The following is a 9,866-nucleotide window of genomic DNA, read 5'->3' as shown; positions in this document are numbered from 1 at the left end:
GGAGTATCTTATTGGGGTTCTCTGGATTTCCTGGATTTGAATGTTGGCCTGTCCTGCTAGGTTGGGGAAGTTCTCCTGGATGATATCCTGAAGTGTATTTTCCAACTTGGCTCCATTCTCCCCGTCTCTTTCAGGTACTCCAATCAGTTGTAGGTTCAATCTTTTTACATAGTCCGATAGTTCTCGGAGGTTTTGTTCATTCCTCTTCATTATTTTTTCTCTAATCTTGTCTGCCTGCCTTATTTCAGCAAGATAGTCTTCAAGCTCTGATATTCTTTCTTCTGTTTGGTTGATTTGGCTATTGATACTTGTGTTTGCCTCGTGAAGTTCTTGTGCTGTGTTTTTCAGCTCCATCAGGTCATTTATGTTTCTCTCTAAACTGGTTATTCTAGTTAACACCATCTGTAATGTTTTATCCTGGTTCTTAGCTTCTTTACATTGGGTTAAAACATAATCCTTTAGCTCAGTGAAGTATATTGCTACCCACTTTCTGAAGCCTACTTCTGTCAGTTCATCCATCTCAGCTTCAGCTCACTGCTGTGCCCTTGATGGAGAGGTATTTTGATCATTCGGAGGAGAAGAGGCTTTCTGGCTTTCGGAAGTTTCAGCATTTTTGCATTGGTTTTTCCTCATCGTGGATTTATCTACCTTTCATCTTTGAGGCTGTTGACCTTTAGATGAAGTTTTTGTGGGGTCTTTTTTGTTGATGTTGTTGTTGTTGCTTTCTGTTTGTTTTTCTTTTTTTTTGAGATGGAGTCTCGCTTTGTCACCAAGGCTGGAGTGCAGTGGCGTGATCTTGGCTCACTCACTGCAACCTCCATCTTCCGGGTTCAAGCGATTCTCCTGCAGCCTCCCAAGTAGCTGGAACTACAGGCGTCCACCACCACGCCTGGATAATTTTTGTATTTTTAGTAGAGACAGGGTTTCACCATATTGGCCAGGCTGGTCTCGAACTCCTGACCTCGTGATCTGCCCTCCTCAGCCTCCCAAAGTGCTGGGATTACAGGCGTGAGCCACTGCGCCCGGCTGTTTTTCTTTTAACAGTCAGGACTCTCTTCTGCAGGTCTGCTGCAGTTTGCTGGGGGTCCACTCCATACCCTGTTTGCCTGGGTATCACCAGTGAAGGCTGCAGAACAGCCAAGATTGCTGCCTGCTCCTTCCTCTGGAAGCTTTGTCTCAGAGGGGCACTGACCTGATGCCAGCCGCAGCTCTCCTGAATGAAGTGTCTGGTGGCCCCTGTTGGGAGGTCTCACCTAGTCAGGAGGCACGGGATCAGGGACCTGCTTAAGGAAGCAGTCTGGCTGTCCCTTACCAGTGCGGGTGTGCTGTGCTGGGGGGATCCCTCCTTGTCCAGGTCACTGGGACTCTTGGGAGCCAGCAGGCAGGAAAGATTAAGTCTGCCCAACCTGAGACTGCGGCCACCGCTCTCCCCGGGTGCTCTGACCCAGGGAGATGAAAGTTCTGTCTGTAAACCCCTGGCTGGAGTTGCTGGAACTCCTGCAGGGAGGCACTGCCCGGGTGAGAAGGGATGGGTCTGGTTCCCAGCTAAAGAGGCAGTCTGGCCATGATCTGCCACAGCTGCTGTGCTGCGCTGTGGGGAATTCTGCCCAGTCCAAACTTCACAATCTCCCTAGCACTGGCCAAGGAAAACCGCCTCCCAGGTTCAAACGATTCTCCTCTCTCAGCCTCTCAAGTATCCAGGATTACAGGCACGCACCACCACACCTGGCTAATTTCTTTTTCTATTTTTAGTAGAGATGGAGTTTTACTGTGTTAGCTAGGCTGGTCTTGAACTCCCGAACTCGTGATCCACCCACCTCAGCCTCCCAAAGTGCTGGGATTACAAGTGTGAGCCACCACGCCCGGCCTTGTAAGCCCATCTGTTCTGCGCATTTACTTTCCTCAGGAGTATAGTAGGGTGCTGCTGGCATGGATGCAGTACCCGGCGTTAGTCCGTGGCCTGGAGCACTGGTGTTCTTTACCTGTGGCTTTGGCTGTTCTGTCCATCAGGGCATTTCCTCTGGGATAACAGAGGTGTCCCCCTTTTGGTGTCCCCTGCAGTGAGTAACTGCCACCTCCCTTGGGAGCTGGACAGCATCTATAATTCCAAGATCTCAGAGCAATGCTGTATGGGGGATTCCTTGGCTGTTAGTGGTCCCTTTTCTTTCCATATGGCGTCATGAGCATGGAGCACCAGGCACCCATATTTGGAATCAGTAAATATGTTGATTCTTTAGTCTTTTCTCAGTTGGAGGACCCTGATTAGACCAATTAATTCCACTTTTTGAGCAGATGTCTGCGGAGGTCAAGCTTTGGCCTCAGTGCCTTCTTGTTGGCTAACTACTGCATAACCTATCTTTCTTTCTCCCTTATGAATAAAACCACTTCCATCTCTGAGCCACTCAACGTCGGGGTTATGCAGGGGCTCAGGGGCTCAACTTTGAGGTCAGGCCTGCTAGAGTAGGTCTGTTCTATGGTTTTTACACAGGAGTGAATGAGTTGGGGATCTGTTTCCTGGGACATGAAGTCCAGCAACAAGGGAGCAGAGTTTAAAACTCACATACTTTCAGGGTAGTGTCCGGGGTGTCATGCAGAGGGGCCTGATATTCAAGTAACAAGCCCTTGTTAGCTATTGGTGTCCCTTTGCCTCTAGGACTCCCTATACTTCATGGGGGGATCATGACATCTGATGGTTGTCCCAAGGTAAACTTACTGGCTTCTGTCAATAGAGTGGTGGCGGCTACAGCTCGCAAGTGTCCTGGCCACCCAGCCACCACCTGGTCTAGTTTAGAAAAGTAAGCCACTGGTATAGGGTCATTCCTGAGCCTCTGGTTAGGATGCCCAAAGCTACCCTTTGTTTTTCAGCCAAGGGGAAAGGGTGGAGCTGGACAGCATCTAAAAGTTCATCTAAAGGGTGAAAAGTTTTTCTTTTTTTTTTTTTTTTGAGACAGAGTCTCGCTCTGTCGCCTAGGCTGGAGTGCAATGGCATGATCTTGGCTCACTGCAAGCTCTGCCTCCCGGGTTCACACCATTCTCCTGCCTCAGCCTCCCGAGTAGCTGGGACTACAAGCGCCCACCACCACGCCCGGCTAATTTTTTGTATTTTTAGTAGAGACGGGTTTCACCGTGTTAGCCAGGATGGTCTCGATCTCCTGACCTCGTGATCCGCCCACCTCGGACTCCCAAAGTGCTGGGATTACAGGCGTGAGACACCGCACCCGGCCTAAAGGGTGAAAAGTTTTTCTATGTTTGGGAGTCCCAAAGTAGGGGCTGTTCCCAGCTTTTCTTCCAATGTTAGGAATACCTGTTGGCAGGTTCCATCCCAATTTAAAGGCTCGTGATCACGTCCTTTCAGAGCTTCATAAAGTAGTTCTGCTATGAGCCCAAACCCAGTAGAATCCAGCCATTCCCTCAAAGGCCTGTTTCTTAGTCTGAGGGGACTGGAGTGCCAGGGTGGCCTCTTTTCACTCCTGAGTCAAAGTTCTGTCCCAGGAGTGAGCACATACCCCAAATACTTAGCCTTCTGTACAGAGAGCTGGGCCTTGCTGGGGATACCTGATACCCTCGTTTTTCCAGAAAATTAAGGGGCTGGATTGTGTTCCTGTCAGAGCCTTCCCTAGAAGGGCTGGGAATTAATAGGTCATCACATATTACAAAAGGGACCCACAGTTAACGGTAGCTCCTTTAACTCTTTTGCCAGAGACGGGGAGTGTCTCTAAAACCTTGAGAAAGGATGGTTCAGTTAAGCTAAGAGGCAGCATGAGTGTCTGGATGAGTTCATTCAAAAGCGAAAATACGCTGGGAGTCCAGGTGTAAAGGCATACACAAGAAAACATCCTTAATCAGGCATTAAGTCTAATACTGTGAACCAATGAGCATCTTTAGGGACTTAGCTCCATATTGTGTAAGGATTAGGAACTATTAGGAGGATTGAGGTAACTGCCTAAGAGTCTGAGCTGACCACTATATGTCAGGCTCCCCCCCAGCTTGGCCATCAGGAACTCTTTTGCTACAATACAGTTGATGGGCTGATACAGGCTGATACGGTTCGCATGGATCTGATGTTCGGTTCTATGTCGCCACTCAAATCTCGTGTGGAGCTCTGATCCCCAGTGTTGGAGGAGGGGGCCTGGTGGGAGGCGACTGGATCACGGAGGCCGACTTCCCCCTTGCTGTTCTCATGATAGTGATGAGTTCTCGCGAGATCTTGTTTAAAAGTGTGTAGCACTTCCCCCTTTGCTGTCTTTCTCCTGCTCTGCCATATGAAGAAGGTGCTTGCTTGCCCTTTGCCCTTCTGCCATGATTGTAAGTTTCCTGAAGCTCCCCAACTATGATTATGTATGTCCTGCAGAACTGTGAGTCAAGGAAACCTCTTTCTTCATAAATTACCCAGTCTTAGTAGAGATGGGGTTTCGCCATGTTGGTCAGGCCGGTCTTGAACTCCTGACCTCAAGTGATCCACCTGCCTCGGCCTCCCAAAGTGCTGGGATTGCAGGCTTGAGCCACTGCGCTCAGCCAAGACACTTCTAAATAACTTCTTAATCAAGGAAGAATCACAGTAAAATTAGAAAGCATTTTGAAATAAATTAAGATGAGAACTCATCAATATTTGTGTGATGCATTGAAAACATTAAATGCTTATATTAGAATATAAGAAAGGTATCTTCTAGAAGTGTTTCTTCATATGAAAAAAATAAATAAAAATAGTTAATCAGGAAATAACTTGATGACTTCTAATATCTCAGTTTTCATAAATCATCTAGGTGAATTGTTAAAAATAAATTAGGTAAATGTAAATAGGATGAACATTTATAAATTAACTTTTCATGTAATTTGAAATCTTAAAGTTATGATAAATTAAATGATATTCATAAATGTCTGGTTCATTTCCAAATAAGAAAAAATTGAAACAAATTGCTGAACATAAATATGTTTGTTCTTGGTTTCCTACATTTCACAAAAGACTACATATATTTAGGTCTATTAATACACATAAAAATTATGTTATGCATTCTTTTGATACATAAGTTTTCAGCATTTTTACATTTATAATTATATTACACTATAAATTTTACTACAAATACTATTTTACCATTATATTGCAAGTTTTATAGGATGCTATTTTTGTTATCATTCTAATTCTAAATATTTTATAATTTCCCTTGCGATTTATTTGACCTATGTGTTATTAAATTTGTGCATTTAAATTTCCAAACATATGGAAGTTTTCACTTATATTTTTGTTGTTATAAGTAATAATTACATTGATTTGTAGTTAAAAAAGATCTGTATGATTATTTGACATGTTTAAATTATTTGACATGTTTAAAGACTTTATTAAGTTATCAGTGTATATATATATGTATATATATAAAAAACATTAAAATTTTTTTTTCTAGAGACAGGATCTCACTCTGTTGCCCAGGCTGGAGTGCAGTGGCACAACCATGACTCACTGCAGCCTCGAACTCCTAGGCTAAAGGGATTGATCCTCCTGCCTCAGCCTCCCAACTAGATGGGATTACAGGCATGCACCACCACATTCAGATACTTTTTAAAATTTTCAAATATTTTGTAGAGTTAGGGTCTTGCTATGTTGTCCAGGCTGGTTTCAAATTCCTGGCCTCAAGTGATCCTCTCATCTCTTATAAGCACAAGCCACTGTGCCTGGCCTAATTTTTTAAAAATAAAATATTCTGCATATGCTTAAACAGAATGCATTCTGAGGATACAGTGTTCAATATGTGTACTCAATTAGATAATGTTTTGTGAAGTGTTCAAATCTATATCCTTACCAACTTATTTTCTGTTTGAATAATTATCAGAAAAAGCACGTTAAAATATTACACTATAATGGTAAAATTAATTATTTCTTCTGTACTTCTGTCAACTGTTGCTTTCAATATTTTGAAGCTTTGTTATTTAGTGTCTTGCTATATCATAACCCCTTTTGACATCAGTACCTAGAACTGAGTTAAAATATTTGCCTGGATTAGGGTTAATTTTCAATGAAAAATCCTCAGCTCTGTCAATGATCTTTTCATCGCCTAGGAGTTTATATCAACATACAGTTTTAGTATCAAAATCAAAGAAAGCATTAAATAAGTGAAATGTGTGAATAACACAAGTGAGATTTGTGCAAATTCTCTTTTTTTTTTATGATGGGGAGCGTTATGCTTGTCCTCTTGTTGGATTCACAAAATAGAGTCACTATGAAAAAAATACATTATGGCTGAGCTCGGTGGCTCACGCCTGTAGTCCCAGTACTTCGGGAGGCCGAGGCGGGTGGATCGCTTAAGGTCAGGAGTTCGAGACCAGCCTGACCAACATGGTGAAACCCTGTGTCTACTAAAAATACAAAAATCAGCTGGGTGTGGTGGTGGGCACCTGTAATCTCAGCTACTCGGGAGGCTGAGGCAGGGGAATCGCTTGAACCAGGGAAACAGAGGTTGCAGTGAGCCAAGGTTGCACCACTGCACTCTAGCCTGGGCGACAGAGCAAGATTGCGTCTCAAAAAAAAAAAAAAAAAAAAAAAAAACTTACGGAGAGAACTGTTTCTAAAAATTACAAAATCGTTCTCATCTATAAAATACTGACATGATAGTTCAAAACTGCTTGCTAGAAATTAAAATTACTAAGAGTTAAACTTAGGCCGGGTGCAGTGGCTCATGCCTGGATTCCCAACACTTTGGGAGGCTGAGGCAAGTGGATCACTTGAGGTCAGGAGTTCGAGACCAGCCTGCCCAACATGGCAAACCCTGTCTCTACCAAAGAAAAAAATACAAAAATTAGCCAGGTGTGGTGGCACGCACCTGTAGTCCCAGCTACTGGGGAGGCTGAGACAGGAGAATCACTTGAACCCGGGAGATAGAGGTCGCAGTGAGCCTAGATCATGCCACTGCACTCCAGACTGGGTGACAGAGTAAGACTGTCTGAAAAAAAGAGTTAAACTTCTAATTAATATATATAATTCTGTACATAAAGTGCACCAGAAAGATGTGTTTTATGAGAAAAATTATAAGAAAGGCACAAATATGTGTTATTTATTGAGAAAAAGGAATAATTTTAAGGTTATTTCAAAATATGGATTTAGGAAGGAAACAGAAACAAGATAAAAAGGAACCAGCAAGTATGAGAGAGAGAGAGAGAGAGAGAGACATGAAGAGAGTCATGGGAGTGAAGGTGAAGATGCATTTTTGGTAAGAAAGATTTTTTTTGTTTTGAGATGGAATCTCACTCTGTGGCCCAGGCTGGAGTGCAGTGGTGTGATCTCAGCTCACTGCAACCTCCGCTTCCTGGGTTCAAACGATTCTCCTGCCTCAGCCTCCCCAGTAGCTGGGATTACAGGTGCGTGCCACCATACCCGGCTAATTTTTGTATTTTTAGTAGACACGGGGTTTTGCCATGTTGGCCAGGCTGGTCTTGAACTCCTGATCCCAGGTGATCCACCAGCCTCGGCCTCCCAAAGTGCTGGGATTACGGGCATGAGCCACTGCGCCTGGTCCGTAAGAAAGATTTTTAAAAGAGAATAATTTTGCATGAGAAAGAATCTGATATGTTCATTTTTGTCCTAAAGTAGAATCACTGGTTATTTAAGAAAGAGAGGCTGGGCATGGTGGCTCATGCCTGTAGTCTCAGCTGCTTGGGAGGCTGAGGAGGGAGGATTGCTTGAGCCTGCAAGGTCCAGGCTGCAGTGAGCCATGATCCCACCACTGCACTCCAGCCTGGGTGACAGAGCGAGACCTGTTTAAAAAAAGAAAAAAAGGAACAAAATAAAAGAAAAAGAAAGACAAGGCAGAAAGTTGCAGGATGTCATCAAGGCTCTCAGAAGTCGTGATAAGGTTCATAAGGGATGAATTTATGAAAGGAATTTGTGTGTGTTCCAGTTGGATATAATTAAGAGAATTATTTCTAAGTTTTTCTGAAGATTGAGCTTTTCATCCCCTATGTTATTTATTTTTATTTACTTTTTAATTTTGTTTGAGATGGAGTCTCACTCTGTCGCCCAGTGGAGTGGAGTGAAGTGGCATGATCTAGGTTCACTGCAACCTCCGCCTCCCAGGTTCAAGTGATTCTCCTGCCTCAGCCTCTCGAGTAGCTGGGACTACAGGCATGCACCACGACTCCTGGCTAATTTTTTAAATTTATTATTATTTTTAAATTTTTTTTATTTTTAGTAGAGATGGGGTTTCACCACGTTGGCCAGGCTGGTCTATAACTCCTGACCGCAAATGATCTGCCCACCTCATCCTTTCAAAGTGCTGGGATTATAGGCGTGAGCCACCGTGCCTGGGCACATACCCTATGGTATTTATTTGTTTATTAAATTTTTAAAAGTTGGCTGAAGTGCCTGGGCTTCAGTGATCCTCTCGCCTCAGCCTCCTGAGTAGCTGGGATTACAGGCACACGCCACCACATCTGGCTTGGTCCCCTGCGTTAGAACAAAGTTTTCTTGAGCTAATGGTCTGCTCATAGTGAAACTGCAAGAGGTTTAGATTTTTAATTCTCCACAGCACTTTTCTGTTTTATTTTCTCCACTGAATTTCCCTTGTTTCAGGTCAGAAATGCTGTCTTCTTCATTTAGAGGGAAATTTCATTCCCTGAGGCAGAGCTTTCCTCTTAGAGCGTCTCAGACTCGTGTTTCAGAAGTTCAGCTTTTACTACGTCTTGCAGCCTGTGATTCTCAGGACATGCACCACTGCCTCCAGCTCTTTCTCCCCATCAGAAGGCCTGGGATTATAATGCTGTCCTTCAGCCTTTTTGTCAGCTCCTGTATTTCTCTGCCCTCTGGTTCTAACTCTGTCGTTATGAGCTGATGCTAAAATGTCTGTCTTGAAGACCTGGAAAAACAATGTTTTCTTCCCGTGTAATTTCACCCGTATTCCTGGCTTTTCTTGATGTGACTGAATTGTCCGTGTAACCAGGAAACTTCTCACGCTTTTGCTGTTCCCAAGAGCCACGTATTCTCCTGCTCAAGCTACTAACTGTCTCGTTTACATTCCTCTCTAATATGGTGTGTGCTCAAAACCTTGGACACACACACACTCTTCCCGTGTCTGGTTAAATCAAGTACCTTTTCATCAGGTTTGACTTTCAGGTAAACTAAATGGGGGTCCCATAAGCAGAAGAAATCACACGGCAGGAGGTTCTTCTTTACCTTTTGGTAATTGGCTTAAAAAACCAAAGATTTTAAAAATATTTTATCAAGATAATTTCCTGAGTTGCCTTTCTTTTTTTAATTACTTAGGAAAACTGAGCTTTGAAAGGGTTAAGTTTTTTTAATCCATATATCTTTCTGTATTGCTTTTGAAGTCTTTGACTATCACTCTGGTTAAATAAATGACTGTTACTTCACAGTGACTTGTGATCCTGTTTTGATGAAGTGTTTTGAACCTTTTGACATCTTTGGCAGCTGGAGGACTCAGGGTGGGAAGAAGCGAGCCGGGAGGTGGAGAGAAGCCCTGGCTATCTGCAGAACAGGGCAGGTCTCAGCTGAGGGAGGCTCGTGGCCCAGCAGGAGGCCTAGCAGCTGGCGGGAGTGGGCAGGGGAATGGGTAGGGGAAGTTGGGAGGGGGACAGGGGACCTTGAGGGCCTCAGCTGCATCAGGACTTGCACTTCCATTGGAGGTGAGACGGGAGCTGTGAATCCTCATGCGTGGCGGCAGCGTCTGATGTGATCCCAAAGGCCCCTCTGCCACTCATAGCTGCCAGGAGGCTCATCCACAGCCCAGTGGTGCCTGTGCTGCCCACAGAGGCAGGAGGATTGCTCGAGTCCAGGAGTTCGAGACCAGCCTGGGCAACATAGAGAGACCCTGTCTCTAAAAAAATCTAAAAATTAGCCAGGCATGGGGGCACGTACCTATAGT

Source organism: Nomascus leucogenys, chromosome 20, assembly GCF_006542625.1.
Source record: "Nomascus leucogenys isolate Asia chromosome 20, Asia_NLE_v1, whole genome shotgun sequence".
NCBI lineage: Eukaryota > Metazoa > Chordata > Mammalia > Primates > Hylobatidae > Nomascus > Nomascus leucogenys.
Note: the sequence above shows the minus strand (reverse complement) of the source record.